This window comes from Myodes glareolus, chromosome 18, assembly GCF_982192425.1.
Source record: "Myodes glareolus chromosome 18, mMyoGla1.1, whole genome shotgun sequence".
In the NCBI taxonomy this organism is placed as follows: Eukaryota; Metazoa; Chordata; class Mammalia; order Rodentia; family Cricetidae; genus Myodes; species Myodes glareolus.
This window is the reverse complement of record NC_142043.1, coordinates 40,189,157-40,205,877: the sequence shown is the minus strand read 5'-3', so window position 1 is coordinate 40,205,877 and position 16,721 is coordinate 40,189,157. Positions and strand designations below refer to the sequence as shown.

Below are 16,721 nucleotides of genomic sequence, written 5' to 3'. Positions count from 1 at the left end.
TCCGTTGGCTCTAAATAGGCAGACACTTCCCATGCAGCACTCAAGGGTTTCAATTAATCCCTAGTCCTCTAACTTTGCTTGTGAACTTGTCCTTTTGCTCTTGTGTAGTTTCCCCATATAGAACTATCTGATTTAAGACCCCACAACAGGTTATTGGAGGCCCGCTCACCACACCCTACTCCCTAGTCTTCCTTACCTATCTGCGGGGAAGCATTTCACAAACTTGATCCTTACTGCAGATAGCAGTAATGAGTATTACCTAGTCTCTTCTGGGAGGAGGAACGCCCTGTGATTCTGAGAAGAGGTCTATCTGAGTTGTATTTGAATCAGTGCCTAGTGCACATCGTTGGAGCCTACAGCACTTAATCCGTGTAGTGAGCAGAACCACAAGTACCGGATACTTGTGGTTCAAAAATCTTGCTTGGTATACTTTGTTAAAACGTGTCGGCATTAATAAAATATAAAACTGCTAGTTTGTTCATGTGTAGCAAATGAATGTCCAGATGCACGCTCTCTAAACCACATGTTTTCTCAGAGTCACCCAACTTAGAAATTCTTTGGGATATCATCAAACAGACAGCCGCTTACTTCCAGGTACTCATTCACCTTCTGAGTTGAAAACCTGCCTGAATTCAGCAATTGCAGACATTCTCTAAGGCAAAAGATTAGCTATCTTTGTGCACACACCCACAATGCCATGGTACCCAGTCTATGAGTCAGAGATTTTGATGTTTTGCTTTGTGTTTTTGAGACAGTCTTACTATCTAGGCAAAGCATGCCTTAGATCCTATTATCTCAGTAGTATGCACACTAATATTCCTGGCCATTAAACAATTAAGTTTTGGGACATTTCCTATTAACACATACATTATAGAATGAATGCTTGAACTAAACACCTCTATATTTCATTCAAACTCTTCAGGAAATCTGAGGCAGTAGAAACTGTCTAAGAGTAAATGTTATCTTTGCTAATTTTCTCGGGGCTGGTAAACTCTGGTGAATTGAGGGGTTGTTTTTCTTAAGCTCGAAAGCAGTAAGAACCCCTAAACTCACTTGTATAATGTGTGTTATGTAGATGTTAATATCTGAACCATGGAAGCCTGAGAACCAGCCCAGAATCCAAACGTTGTTCCTAGGAAAACTCCATCTCCTGATAAAATACCTAACATTTATCCAGCTTTTATCATCTTTCCACAAAAAGTTTTTGTTTGTCTGTTACTCAAAAGAAATGGGTGAACGCTGTGAACTCACTCAGCCCTCAGCAGTCTTGTTAAGAAACAAGGCCGCCCTGCAGCAATATTTGAAGATGTAGTTCTTTGTTGTCAGCAACCCTCTCAGGCAGAGGAGGGAGAGAAAGACCTGCCTGCCACCCATCCACCCCACCACCCGGCTTCCCCCCTGCGGCCCTGTTACTCAGGATTGCTCTAGCTTGGCCATGCTGCTGTCTTCACATTGGTTTGCCTGCGAAGGTGGCAAGTGCCTTAGCAATAGATAAGGCTTAATGGGGATGTCACCGCCCTGCCACTGCTGAGCTGCTCTGAAAGCATGGGAGATTTTTAACATAATAATTATAGCATAATCATTTAAACATAATAATTATAACATCTTTTGTGTAAGGTCTTTCTTCCATGGAGGCTTGCCAGCATTCATCACCATCTAAAGTATTTATTTAGTACCCGAATGTGTATAGTTCTGCTGAGTGCTAGCATTTTCTTTGCTAATTTTTTATAACATCTTAAATGGGGAAAGAAAGCTGGAGGAGGAGAAATAGGAAAGAAAAGGTTAAAGAAAAACCTTGGCTATTTTAAACTTCCTTCCAGCAGCTTCTGAGGAAAGAGGTGGATAAGGACCCCAGATCTGGAGAAAACATTTTCCTACTAGATTACATAAGCAGAAAGAGTCCCTACCTAGCAAACCGTTCTTTTTTTTTTTTCTGGAAAATTCATTAACTAATTTACTTTTAGAAAACTTAAATGTGTCTAACATTTTTCTACTTATGACTATATTAAAGAATGAACGCTTGAACTAAACATCTCTATATTTTATCCAAACTTTTAGAGGAATCTGACAAAGTGGAAGCTCCCCTGTTTGATGTTATTAAATGTTATCTTCGCTAATTTCCTCGGGGTTGGCAAAGCCTCGCAAATTTCAAAGATGCTTTCGAATCTAAATGCGTTTTGTGTGAAACACTTGAATATTTTCTCTGCATACTTACTTGAAAAACACATGCAGCCAATTCAAGGCAAGTAGGTTGTGGAATTATATAGATCTAGAATTATTTCCACGATTATTTTCACACTACAGCTTACACATATGTTGAAAAGTCTATTGTAGGATATACAGTATTTTGAAAATCCCAGAAGGACTGGAAAATAAAGTGTAGATATTTTGCAAAATACTTAACCAAATGGTTCACACAAATATAGAAGCAAACTGCGCGCTTGGAGACTCCCTTTTAGGCCCTCTTCACTCGGCTTTAACATATGTGTCCTACTTTTTTAAAATACCGAAAATATTTGCAAGTATGTTTATTGAAATGTTTCTAAATTCTTTGCAGTAGTCACCCCATTTACATCCATACATATTTCTACTCCTTTCTGTGTGCATGGCGAGTGTGGGGTGGAAAAACTTTGATAATTATATCTTTACGAGTTTGTAACATTTTAAATTTCCAAAGGAAAATTAGACCCATAATTTTTTCAGATGTGCAGCTGAGAAATACTTTTTTAAATCGCTAATTTCACTGCAGATTAACACATTCAGTTCTGCCAAAAATCTGCCTCTTCCCATCCTCTCTCTCCTGAGCCAGCCACTCTCTCCCCTGTAATGCTCTTCTCTGCTGTCTTCTAGATGGAAAAACAAAAACAAAACAAACACAAAACCTTTTCTTCCTGGGAAGAGAAAAGAGGGAAAGTGGATCATTTTTAAGCTTTCAAAATGGTCTTTTCTTAAATAGTAAAAGGAACACAGAAAATTAATCAAAGAATCATTAAATAGAGTACTAATGATAATGCATTTTCTATTACATATGTTCCCATCCCAATAAATTCACTATGTAAAACCCAGACTTTTGCTCAGAGTAGTATCTACTATAAAATGAGGGAATATTCCTTGTAAAGTTAAAGTTATGTCCTACTTTTCAAAATAGGTCATATGACTCAAAAAATTACAATTAACTTTTTAAAGGTACATCTTTTATATAGTAGCATGAGAATAAACAAAAAACAAACAAAATAGGTCTATGACATGAAGCAAGCTACACTGAAAAAGTGACGTTTTCACTGACATGTAAAAGGCTGAAGCTAAGTATATTTCACATAGTGCCAGTGTCTAGTGTGAATTGTGAGCTAATGGGGAAATACAGACTCCACATAAAATTTTGATGTTAGCATGCTTCTGTCATTTTACACATAACCCATATTAATATCCAAATTTTTATGTTTTATATATATATATGTGTGTGTGTGTTAATGTATGTATAAGCATAGATAGATAAGTTATATGTCTAAGCATTTATGTGTGTGTGTGTGTGTGTATGTGTGTTTGCATGTATGTGTGTGTGTATTAGCTAAATTTGAGGGAAGGTAGAGGTGAAGATGCACAGTCCAGAGTTACTCCATTGTCAAAGAGAGTCACAACAGACCTTTGAAAGGTAATTGCTTTGGATGTTCATTTCTCCCAGGATTTTAAATAAATCCCAAATGACTTAAACAAATACTGAAATCCTCCTTTAACTGCAGACGTTTGCCACATAGTACACTAATTGTCCTTGATGATGCTGTATTAAAGATCTGACTTTAAAAATAATAGAATTATGGCTGAGCAATAATTATGCTTATTATTATTATTTGGTTATTATTCTCAGCAAATTATGTTTCTAGTTATGTTTCCAGAAAAATTAATATTGAATACCTCCAGAGATTTTGTGGCCTAGAGCACTGGTTGCTTGACTTTATTAATGTGCAAACATTGAACCTGATTGTCAAGGAACCTTTGCATTTCCTCTTCAGAGACCGCTCTAATTGGAGCTAAATTACAAACTTGTGTGTGCAAACACAACACTGCTCTTTGTGAACATCTTCTGGACTGAAGAATGTAAGACTATATTAAAGAAGGAAACTTTAGCATTGTTTTTTCTTTTTCTTTTCTCTCGATTCTCAAACAGAAACCTTGGTAGGACATTTCTTAGAGGTTAGAAATGACTCAGAACACTGTTAATTTGTTTTCATTTTACAGCATGGAAAAGGGTTTTATTTTTAATTCTTAAAAAAAATAAAGTAAGGTTAAAGCAACATTTCAAAATGTACTTCTAATATGATTGGTAGTAATGCATTTAAAACATAATTGCTTGTTTCTTTATCTTTTGCTTGACAAAAGTTTCTATGATCCAGAAACCTTATAAAGGAGCTTGGATTCAATGTGTTCCCTTTAGTTAGGAGAATAGTGTCCTCACAAAAGATGTCTTCTCCTTACTTCTTAAGAAAAATAAAATACAGTTTCTATAATTTAAGAATTAGATTTCAAAGCTATGGATGTAATTCAGTGACTAGAATGGCAGGGTCTCATTTCCAATAACACATATACTAGGTATTTTGAGACACACTTGTAATCCGAGCACCTGGAAGTTAGAAGCAAGAGGATCAGAAGTATTAGGTCATCCTCAACTCTATAGTGAGTTTCAGGTCGGCCTGGGTTGCATAAGACCCTAATAAAATATGAGATCCCACCAAATGTGTTTCTATTGGTTTTTCTTGACAATAATAGGCTCATGAAATATTATTGCTCCCTCTAAATTGCAGATATGACAAATACCATGTTGGAGACCTGGTCTTGGTTCTTCAACACACCTACCTGAAAGGATTTCATGCTTCTACATGCTGACTTTACACTGCTTCTAATGGGAACAGTGTCCTGGCTCTAATTTGGAGGCACTGAAGTGAATGATTTTTGAAGCCTCAATGAAGCCTTTCTCTTACAGTCCAAAGTTTCTGTCAGCAAAATTGGTCTACAATATTCTAAAGGCACTGTTTGCAAAAAAAAAAAAAAATGTTCCTTTCAACAGTTGTTCTTTAAGAAGAACAAAACAAAAAAATAACAACAAACTGAAGCTTCTTGTCAGATGCATGCTTCTATAGCAATTCTCTGCAAGATTAATCCTTCATCTTGAGAAGAAGATTATTAAAACATGGAATGATCTAAAAGGAGATGAAACATTCAGTCCTGTAGGGAAACTCCTAAAGCTTAGAAAATAGACAACTCAAAGGCCTCAGGAAGTTCCTGAAATTGACCAGTTTCATTAGTTCCCTGATTCTGCACACATATAGAAGCCCTAAGGATTGCTGAGAGATGCTCTCAGATACACTGAGTTGCCTGGAAAGGACACTCTTCATTGTACTGAGCTGCCTGCAGGATGTGTAGTGAACTGTTGGTTACAACCTCCATGAGTTGCCTCCCAGGCCGAGATTAGCTTTAGTAGTACAGCTATCATTGAGTCATTTTTGCTTTTGTGTGTCTCCACAATAACTGAATTCACTCACCAAGCTGATGCTTTTCCACTTTGGTCTGTCACTGGTTCACCATCTGGTGTAAGCTGAAGTTTTCCTTTTTTTCTTTTTTCTCATCTCCCCAGAGAAAACAACAGCAATAGAAAGAAGTTTCCATCACTGTCAAGTGACAGCTATAGTTAATGTCTCAGATGTTTGCTTGACTTCAGAAGTACAGTCTATCAAGAAAGAAGACACTTGAAGTTGATACAGTCTTTTAATGCTTCTTGGGAAGGTTGCTCTTTTTGAACAAAAAGTATCTTGTAGTATCACGAATAATTCAAAGTGATGACACTATGATCTGCTTGGAGCTGAAGCTGGACACTGTCTGTGGCCCTGCACTTCAGGATGTTCAGTGTTTTCCTGGGTTTAGCATTTACCCTGCTATAGGAAAATGTAGGAGTATGAATTGGGAAGAGATGGGGAGGAGACTTAAATGGTCTAGCATCTGTATATGATGGAAGTCTTCTGACCTCTCCCACAGACAGGACACCTGAGACCTCAGCATGAGCGTTAACTTCAGAACTTGAGAGGATTTTTTTTTCTCAAGGGCCCCCATTACAGGGATAAAAACATCTCTCATTTTGGACCCAAGGTACAAAGCTGCTTCATGCTCTGTGACTGAGATGCTTATTTGATTTCAGCTCAGCGACGGGAACAGGACTCTGCAATGCTCTTGAAATTAATTGGCCCCTGCTGCTGCAGGAGCCCAGTGTAAGTGTGTCCCAAACACAGAGCTCACCCGAGTCCCTAATTAATGCCAGCAGCTGTGGCCACTGGCAACATCTACAGAGGCCTCACTTCAGCAGCTTCTCTACAGTTCTGAGTCTAAAATTATGAGAAGGACAGGACAATCTGTGTCCATATGTGAGGAGCAGATACCATTAAATAACAGAGAGGGTATGTGTGAGACTGAGCCACCTCTGTGCCAGCAGAAGGGAGAAGGGCCCCTTAAACACCAACGTCTTCTTTCCAGCACTATTTTTCTTTAAGTTCTGGTCACTGTGTGCTAGGAATGAAAACCAGGGCCTTTCTCAAAATAAACCAGCTCGTTTACTGAGCTGTATTCTAACATCAGACACTGATATTCCTTTCTTTCCTTCTTTCTGTGTCTGTCTGTCTGTTTTGTTTAATAGGGTCACACTCAGCAGTGCAAGCTGGCTTTGAATGGGTCATTCCTTCCCCAGACTCCCACATGCTAGAAGTACAGGCATTTGTCGCAGATATTATATTCATAAAGACTGACAGGTCTGGCCAAGTTTAGATCTGATAACTCATTAATACTAGATCACTGTGATGCTCTCAATTACATGGGGGAGCCTAGAAAAGTTCTGCAGCTGTCTCTTTTACGTCACACACAGATATTTGTTTAACAAAAAGATTTTCATAAAAAAAAAAAACAGACAAGGACAAGATCCATTTCTCTTGGAAGATGACCCATCTCAACTTCCTTTCTCACTCAGAAGAGGAAGATGGAAGTGAACATCCTGGCTGCTGGAGAGGAGCTGGTGCCCATGCTGGCCAGCACACCCCATGCCTCCCTGCTAACAGTTTGTGTTCAAGGGTCAGCACTCTAAATCGTGCCCTTAAAATGTAGCTTTATCCTTACAGCATCATTTGGCATAAAGGTCTTGGAGAGGCCTGGAGAGGCATGTATGCTACGCAGATCTCAAAGTGCCTGAGCTGATGGAATCCCGCACACTTCCCACCTACCCTGCTTAGCAACATCAGCTGGGGGCGATGGATTGGCCTTTTAGATGGCAGCCACATACCTGGTGCCTCACTTTAAGCCAATCAACTTCTATGCTGTGGGACACACAGCAGAAGGACAGAGCTCAGTCAGGGTCTCCTCACTAAAAGCTTTAACCATTGCCTCACTGCAGAGATTTCAGGACTGCGGTTGGGTTGGCAAACTGCACAGCATGTGCCAGCTGCCCTGAAATGCTCTGCCCCTGGCTTCTCTTTCTGCTTTGAAAAAGGTTGACACTTCTAGAAGGTGAAAAAGGGCAATGAGCCTCTTAGAACGTTGGCAGGATTGATCAGGGCATACCATTCTCTGCTCTCAAATCTTTTAATTCTTCATCTACTGCCAGATGTTTATTTCACATTTCTTGATGTAAAATACATGATGAGAGCAGACCTGAATTTAAGAAGTGGGGTGATTTGAGGGCAAGGGGTGGATTTGCCAAAAATCAACTGTCAAGGGAAAGGCTCTTGTTATCTACCTAAAGTCAGGATAAATATTTGCGTAGAACTGAAGAACTTGAGGAAACTTGACAGCCACATGTACAGCTGCTTTTGTGAGAGCAAGCTGGGGAGCTGTTGTCTTTGTGAGTTTTTTCATCCAGGATGAATTTTTTTGTCTATATTTTCTAGAATTAAAAAAAACACTATTTTCTCTCTTACATAGAATCTAATGTTTTAAAGGAGAGGAAAGGAGTGGGGCGGGCTGTTTGAGAAGAGGAAGAGGGCCAGCAGGAGAGGGAAGGTGCAGCAAAGAGACTGACAGAAAATGAGTTGAATGCGTTATATACAGGTATGCAAACATCACAAGGGCACCCAGTGTCCCTGTTATATTGTATGATTAGAGTACACTCATAAAAAGTGGGTGTAGCTCTTTCTGCTTGCAGTTTTCCTGGGAATAACCTAGAGTGTCCCTTTTTACTACTATTTTTGTTGTCGTTTTTCTCCCTCCTTTTCCTTCCTCTGTTCCTCTGCCACTCTTCCTCCTAGTCTCTCATCCCCCTACTCTCCCTTCTCTTGTTCAATTGTAGAACAAGAGAAGTATGTGATTCTCTGCACATATGTGCAGTATGTGATTGGTCAACCCAAGCATTGCAATACACTTCAGACCCTCAAAGGAATGAATTTCCTCTAGTCTATATCTTTGTGAAACCTGGTTTTTACTTGTGCTAATTTGTCAGTGTTCCAGAGTCTCTTGTCTGCCTTCCATGTCCTTTTCAAGAACTGGATATATAACTCCACCTTTTGAGTAATATCCTGTTACATCTCTAGAGTTGGCAAATGACGTCTGAGCTCCTGGACTTACTTTGAGTCATAATCTTAAATCAGGTCTAAGCAATGGAATTACTGTCCACTGGCCCTCAGAACTCTGTGTTCCTCATTATGACCACATATCAGCTAGTCTTCTGGGTACTCAAGAGGACTTAGCACTACTGAGGCCATCTTGGTTTATCTCTCTAAGCATCTTAGATGCCGCCAGCAGGATATTTGCTCTATCTAAGCATAGTTTCAGTGATCAACCTATCTGCAGTCTTAAAGTACTATATGTTTCGATTGACTGTGACATGAGAAAAGGTGGTGGTGGTGGTGGTGAATTTTGGGTGTCGATTTTACTAGGTCATCGTACTCAGACATTTTGATCAAGCCATTCTGTATGTTTCAGGGAGTTTATGCTTTTAATGTGATCAACATCTAAGTCATTCTTAGAGTAAATATATTTCATAATGTATGTAAACCTCACCCCATCATTTGAAGTCCTGAAGAGAAAAAGCTGACTTGTCCAAGCAAGAAGGATGATGCCAGCGGATGGTGCTTGGATTTGAGCTGAAAGTTTGCATTAGGTCTACTCCTTGGTCTGCTTTGGAGACTTTGTACTTGCCAGACCCCACAACTGTCTGAGCCAATTCCCTAAAATAAGTCTCCATCTCCTTATATATGTATATACATATGGATAAGCACATGCATATACATGTATGCTGGTTCATACTCAAAATCTCCAACACTCTAATTGACTCACCAAACCTTACTTTTACTGTTTTCTTTAACTGAAATGGCAGACCAAAACAGTCAGCATATTTCATCACAATTAAACTGGGCTTCTTCTTATGCCCCAGTTTCTCTGGCTTTCCAAGTACCTCCCATCTTCTAGACACTTGAACTATAACCTATAACTGAGTAACCATTTGTATCATGGAGAACAGAGAATGGTGCTGACTTTGACAAATACTGATCATTTTTCTCCTCTTTCCAAAGACCCAAAGGGCATAAGAGTCATCAATCTGTGTATCACCATGAGGTCTACCTTCCTCTTCTTCAGCAGCTACAAGGCAGCTAACTGACTCTGCCTACTCACACACACTCTCTCTCTGTCTCTTCCAGCCTGGCTATATTCTGCCCTGCCATAGGCCAATGCAGCTTCTTCATTAATCAATGGTAATAAATCTTTCACAGCATGCAGAGAGGGAATCCAACATCATTTAAGTACACTCAGCCATTAATGAAAGCTAGGCCTTCTTTTTGTTTCAAATAGACTTTTCATTGTATACTTGTGTGTGTGTTATATGTGTGTGTGTGTCTGCATGACTCTTGTACTCATTCTTAAAACTGAATGAGCAAAACAGAACTAGGAGGAGGAGACAGAGAAGGAGGAACAAGATGATCAGGAGAAAGCAGAAGACATGAAGAGAGGAGGGACCATAATGTAGCACAGTTAACCCATAAATAGCATTATTTTCTTTAGGTGACAGGGCTGTTACTCTTCATTACAAATCATGATTATCTTTGGGGAGAAAGCTCTTGACTGACATGTTTGGCCGCATTTGGAAAGGTAACTATCCCAATAAACTCCATTGATGCTGTCGATCACATTCAGCTTATCACACATGTTAATTTATGACTCTATTGCCACTGTCCCTCTACCCATTCTGATATGCCTCATGAGGATTTTATCTGTGGAAAGCAAGAACACTCACAAGAACCCTTGTAAGCTGAACATGTTTTCTTGGTTTGTTCTGTGTGGAGATTTCTAATTCTGCACTGTTTATGTATAGCTTAAAATACTTTGTGTATGAGTTTTTCCGTTCTGTAGAACAAATGTGTTCTCAATTGAATTTACTGCTAGTTGGCTGATATGCAATTTTAAAATCAAACATTATAGGAACTCAAAATTGTTCTTCTGCACTGACATTTGTTTAAAATATTCAGAAGTATAAAGTAGAGTAAAAAAGGGGGCATCAGAGGCAAATGGGAAATTATTGGTTAATGTGGAGCGCATCTTATTCAAACAACTGCATTTTATAAACAAATATCAAGTTTAGTTTTTCTTTGAAAAGGGCAAATGATGAGGCTTTATTCTGGGGTTCAACATTTTTAAGACTTTTGGTTTTTCAGAGAGTTCTTTGTTGATATAGTTGGGAATGGGAGAAGAAGTCTTAAACTTGACCAAGACTGTGAATCAGGGATTGATGGTCACTACGCACCTGTCTAAAGCCTTCCACAGAAGCTGTGGGGATAGAGGTGTCCTGCAATAGTAAGAACAGAAAGAAGAATGTTGGGAACTAAAATTGTGCATCTTTGCTACCAGGGTTTGAAGCTGACGCCAAAGTTCATGTTTTTAATACTGAATCTCCAGCACGGAGGCAGTGAGATATAGAGTTTACTAAGAGATTATTAGCAAGGGATAATGTTGTTACAAGAACATCGTGCTATTCATTGACGGACTAGATTGCTCTCAATGAGTTGAACCCTTTCTTGCCATCTCACTTGTATTTTTTATGGTCTTTCCACAATGTTATGACACAGCATGAAATCCTTTGTTTGATGCTGCGACCATGATAATAAATGTCCCCACCCCTAAAAAACTTACTTAGTCCTAAATTTTCTATTAAGGCACAGAACACTGGGCTAAAATGGAAAAGATACCAGTTGCACACCCAGGGAACAGAGACTTTGAAGGACACAGTGAGACAGTAGACACCTACAATCTACAGGAGGAACCCAACATACCAGCACCCTGATTTGGATTTCTGAACCTTAGAAGTCTGTGGAATGGTGAAACTCTGTTACCCAATCTTCCTGACCTGTGACATTTTTCTTGTGAAACCATAGGGATATAAACAAGGGGATTTTGCCACAAAAATAGTGAAAAGGTTGTAATAAAAATGGTAGTTATGTGGTGTCAGGTGAGTAGCTTTCTTGTCTTAAGTTGGAATTCCCTTTGGAAAGAATACCTATAATAGTCACAATTAGGTGTTGCTATGGTTGCCATAACAGAAACACAGTCCTTAAACCCACTCTATGAAGTGTATATGCATGTGTAAGCTACTGTGAATCAGATGTCAAACACATACAAGTCCACTGTTTCCATGCTCAAGGTCTCACTAAGCCAGTATCAAAGGTTTGGAAGAGCTATGTTGTTTTTTATGGGTAATGAGAAGACCGCTCCTGGGTTATAACTGAATACCTGACTATTCTGTGGCTCAACTCATATCCCTGTTTCCTGACTGGAGACAGCTGAGAGTCTTTCTCGGTTCCCTGAAATTATCTGTAGTTGAAATCACAGTTTTATTCCAATTAGAAACTCAGATAAAAAGAAAGTAAAGAGAGCCTTTCTATGCTTCCAGCCTCTAAAGTTGCCCCTTCTTGTCTCTTATCTCCTGCATTTAATCACTCATATGAGGTTGGATAGCAGTTACCATCCCTATTAGGTAGAACAAATAAGTTCTGGTATTCTGTGACTTGGTAAGATGCATGCCGCTTACAATAATTATCATAGACTTTATAAAATACGAGAAGACAGGATCTTAAGTCTCCCAAACACAATGCAATGAGAGCAGGAAATGCTAATTACTACCGATTGGTCCCTTTAATTGGTGCATGTTGTATGCATGAAACTAATATATGATAATAAAAAGCTTACAAAGAATTACGTGATTCGATATGGACTATTTATTTTAAATCTCTGCAACCTTACTGGCATCTCAAGTTCTGCTCTGTCACTTAGGGCACACATTCAAGGAAATTCTTCAGAAATAGTATGTGGACACATTTGAGGGGCCATTCTAACCGTAGCACTTATAATTTAACAGTCCTGAAATACCAATATGATGGAGAATACAGTGAAGAGGAGCTCAATTACATGTCTTCTTTAATGTCTGCGGAAAGTAGACTCAGAGCACAGGTGGAGCTGCAGCCCTGGAATAAGGCTGCTGACACAAATAGAGAGTTTGGACCGAGGTAAGCACTGAAGTGCTTTCATTTCTGTTGGCCTCAATTACTTTTAGCATACTATGAAGCTGAAAGCCAGTAAACCAACCAGAAACCTAGATTAGATTTGAAGAGAGGCCAAGCTTTCTTCAAGCTATTCCTGTGTAAATATTCACTGGTATCCTTAAAGGGTGTAGGCTTGTTTTTTCATTACTTGTATGTATTTATAAAATGAAGGCATTTTTCTTTTTCATTTTACAAGAAGGCAAGCTGAGTTCCAGCTTTCGCCTATGCCTCCACTTTGAGTCTTATAACTGTTTATTCTATAAAATACTACCAGGTATGTCATTCAAGATCTTTTCAGAAACCATTTAAGATAGTGGAGAGTAGAGGTTACAAGGGCACTTAAGGAAGGGTATAGTAACTCAATAGTTAGTGGCAGAAGGGTGTTCAGAACCAATGAAATAGTGTGAGACACACAATGTCTTTAGGAATCAGGAGGCAGAGAAAGCACAGCTGAGACCAGTTCCAGAATGTGTTGTGGGTACTGATGTGCTTAGACCTTGTTGGCTGGACTGCCATGTAAGTACCCAAGAAACCGGAAAGAAAAGTGAGTAGGAGCTACCAGGGTCATAATCATTGGTAAGAATAATGGCGAAAACAATGTGTACCCATTACTGGTACCTGATTGGTACATAATAGTTGACCATGATGGAGAATACACATGATGGGAAAGAGACAAGAAAATCTCCTCTTCTCTCCTGCATCTGAATTTGCATTAATATGATTGACTAAACATAGATAGAGGTCTGTTAACAAGGGAATCCTGGGAAGCCAGTCCGACTAATGATAAGGAAATAATATGGATATGTTTCTAAACCCAAAGGAAAATTATTGGCTTTCAAGTGTCTTCATAAAGAATGTCGGTTTCAGGAAGCTGATTTTTTCCATCTATTTTTATAGAATCATCAGTTCTGTTTAATATGAGTGTTGAACTGAGTCTTGAGGACATTTCCTCATGGTGTACTGATGTGATAGAGACTTCAGTGTAGATTCAATATGGTAAGTGTGTAAAAGTATTCACACAGAGCCATTATGAAAAAGGGAATTCAGCAAAGGCTTCACATCAATATCAGAGGCTATCATCAATATTTTATCCCTAATATTTCACTAAATTTAGCTATTTGAAAATTTACTTTATAAATATCTAACAGAAGCAGGCATGGTCCTTTTATAGTCTCCTCCAGTTATTTGTGTGGTCCTTTTATAGTCTCCTCCAGTTATTTGTGTGACTGTGCAAAGATATCTGGGAAAGACTTGGAGTCCTTTCTTTATGTCCTCTGTCATGCTGGGAGGAAACGGAAGCTGCTTCGACTTTTCTACTTTCAAACACGCCCTGGATTTGGAATTTTTGTTACCCCCCATAAGGGTTAATTTTATCATGAATATTTCTGAGTTAAAATGTCAGTAGAACTCTACTTTTTTTTAAAAAATAACAAACATTTCTCATTGCAGGCTATGGGGAATTTTGATTGAGTGCATGGTAGCATATAAATATCCCCATTTCTTGTAGTCTGTGGGGTATATTTTTGAAAAATGAAATTATTTGTCAGTGCTCTAGAATAACAGAGTTTTAAATAGTGTCCTTTTGGAAGAGGTGAGGGTGACAACATATGCCCCAAGGTATAGGAACTCTAATATATACTGTGGTTGTAGCAACAAATAATAATATGATATTTTATGGTTGAGATAAGATGACATTGTCATGAATGTTTCAGTGAGAAAGTGAAGTGGGATTCCCTTCTGTATGCTGTGAATATCATTAGTTAATAAAGGAACTACTTTGGGCCTATAGCAGAGCTATAGGGGAACAGCACTAGGTGGGATAAACTAAACTGAATGCTAGGAGAAAGGAGGCAGAGTCAGAACGAAGCTATGGAGACAGACATGCTGAAACTTTTCTGGTAGACCATGACCTCGTGCTGATGCAGAGATTAATAAATATGGGTTAAATTATAATGTAAGTGCTAGCGAATAAGAAGCTAGAACTAATGGGCCAAGCAGTGATTTAAATAATATATCTCCTATGTGATTATTTCTGGAGTCTGGGCGGCCGGGAAACAAACAAGCAGCCTCCCACTACAAGAAAGATGCTGAAAAGAGGCTTAAGACATGTGAGGAGAAATTTGGGGCAGGAAGACTTTTTGATACAAATGTGGTATGGGTAAATGGTGTTTAATGGGAAAAATGGCTACTATACCATTGTCAGTCAGTTTCTTGAATATATAGGATTGATTCCAATTGTACAACATTTCAAATTTTGTTTTATATGGTGCCATTATATATAAATACATACAGACAATTGCTTTATTCTGATATGCTGTTATTTTTATTTGAAGTAAAGTAAACCAGCTGTGTTACAAGTCCAGGTTGGGCTGGCAAATAGACAGATGGTTGTTGGAGCGAAGGCAGGTGAAATCAAGGTAGATGTTAGAGCATTTATCCAGAGTTGAAATTATATGCTGTCATCTCTCAAGTTATGCTTAGAGAAACAGCAGTCAAAAGCTTCTGATTCTTTCTGGGCACATAGAGAAGCACCTAGAGTGACCTTGATTCCTATCATATCTTGCAGGAAAACGTTCACAGTGCATGGAGTCCATCCTGCATGACAAATGAAGCAGAGGAGTATTGTGAAATCCCTTGCAGCAAAACTCACCTACGTGGCAGCAACTTTGACCTCCATGTAGAAGAGTCGGTCCCTACGGGGGTAAGCTGATGGTGTGCACATCATGAATATGAAGAGGACAGAGAGAAGATTCCACTGGCTACATAGGTCATTGTTGTTCTGGAGAATCAGTGTCTTCTCTAGGAACTCAGACAAGCCAGGCAGCCTTCTGAGAGCCACATCTGGTAGTGACTGAGTGCAGCGTGGACCAAGTGCCTCTCACAAAGTGAGATTCTGCCCTTTGTTACCGGATGTCGCCATGCAGCACAGCCTGAGCTTGAAGGATAACAACGCTGGACAAAGCACAGTCTTAGATAGACACTCTCAGAGGAAGTCTGAGATCTTAATGATTTTGAAGAGTAGCTGGCTACTATCGGCAAATCAATCCCACACCAGTTATGTTTTAAGGGGTTATTTATTTTGGGGGGTAAAACTTACATACACCATAAACCGTCAGGAAGGGAGCCTAGTTGCTGGAGCAGGAGCCGGGAGCAGGAGCCGGGAGCAGGAGCCAGGACCAAGCGCCAGAACCAAGAGAGCCTGATCCGGGATCAGTGGCTCTTTTTAAAAGAGAAATTTACCACGCCCCAGTGGGCTGGTATTTCAGCGGCTATTGGCTGACGGAGCGGAAGGCGCTCCCCATTGCACTGTGGGCTCGGGCTTCAGCGACTATTGGCTGAGGCAGCGGAAGATACTCCCACAACAGGCTACTGTTGAAAAAGCCATGACCAAGGAGGAGTTTCAAGGTCAATGTGCCCCTTTAGCCTGAATTTCACTGCTGCTCCTTCTGATGTCCTAGATGTGGGTGCTGTCTTTGCCTTGTCAGAAGATTCCTTTTAGGAATTGCAGAAATCCTTGAAGATTGGTCTACAGTCCTGCAGCCCAGCCACTGAATGGAGAGTTACAACCACCCAGTGATTTCAAGCATTCCTGCGCAGACTTGAGTTACATGGGAAAATTGTTGATGGGGAAAAAAAAAAAAGAATACTGATTCTCAAACAATAGCAGAAAAAAAAAACAAAATAAACAAAGATTCGGATCAAAGTGTGACTGAGGGCAAGCAGGAAAGTATAATGATTTTTTTAAAGAATAGATTTAAAGATATAGGAAAAAAAGTCATCAAAGTGTTTAGGTTACAAAGGGTCAAACTCTAGGCCCTCAAGGCAGTCACTAATCAACGCCAACCCAAGGGCTACATTCACACAAGAGGATGGACAGTGTGCAAGGGTCCCTGAAAAATCTAAGCTCTTTAATCAAACTAGGGTGCTAAAAATGAAACTCATGATCAAAGACTTGCCGAGTGAGCCCCAACATTCCTAAATGAATGATGTAATGAATGAATGAATGAATAACTTTTCAAAAACAAACTACAGCATTGTCAGTAAAGTCTAGCAAAGATGAAAAGGAAAATATCTTAGTGCCTGCTGGTGGTAATTTTTTTCTATGCTCTGGGATTCTAGCAAGAACTAGAAAGCTATGCTTCCTGTGCCGAAGGTTAAGGCAGA

At 39.4% G+C, this 16,721-nt stretch overlaps 1 long non-coding RNA gene across 1 annotated transcript; it reads right to left on the bottom strand.

The window, feature by feature from the left end:
- Positions 1-14,857: 14,857 nt before the first annotated feature.
- On the bottom strand, positions 14,858-15,775 carry LOC148119120 (uncharacterized). The gene is made up of 2 exons (XR_015735406.1): positions 15,655-15,775; positions 14,858-15,152 (listed from the first exon to the last, which is right to left on the bottom strand). It is a non-coding gene; the product is annotated as an uncharacterized LOC148119120 (long non-coding RNA).
- Positions 15,776-16,721: the final 946 nt, after the last annotated feature.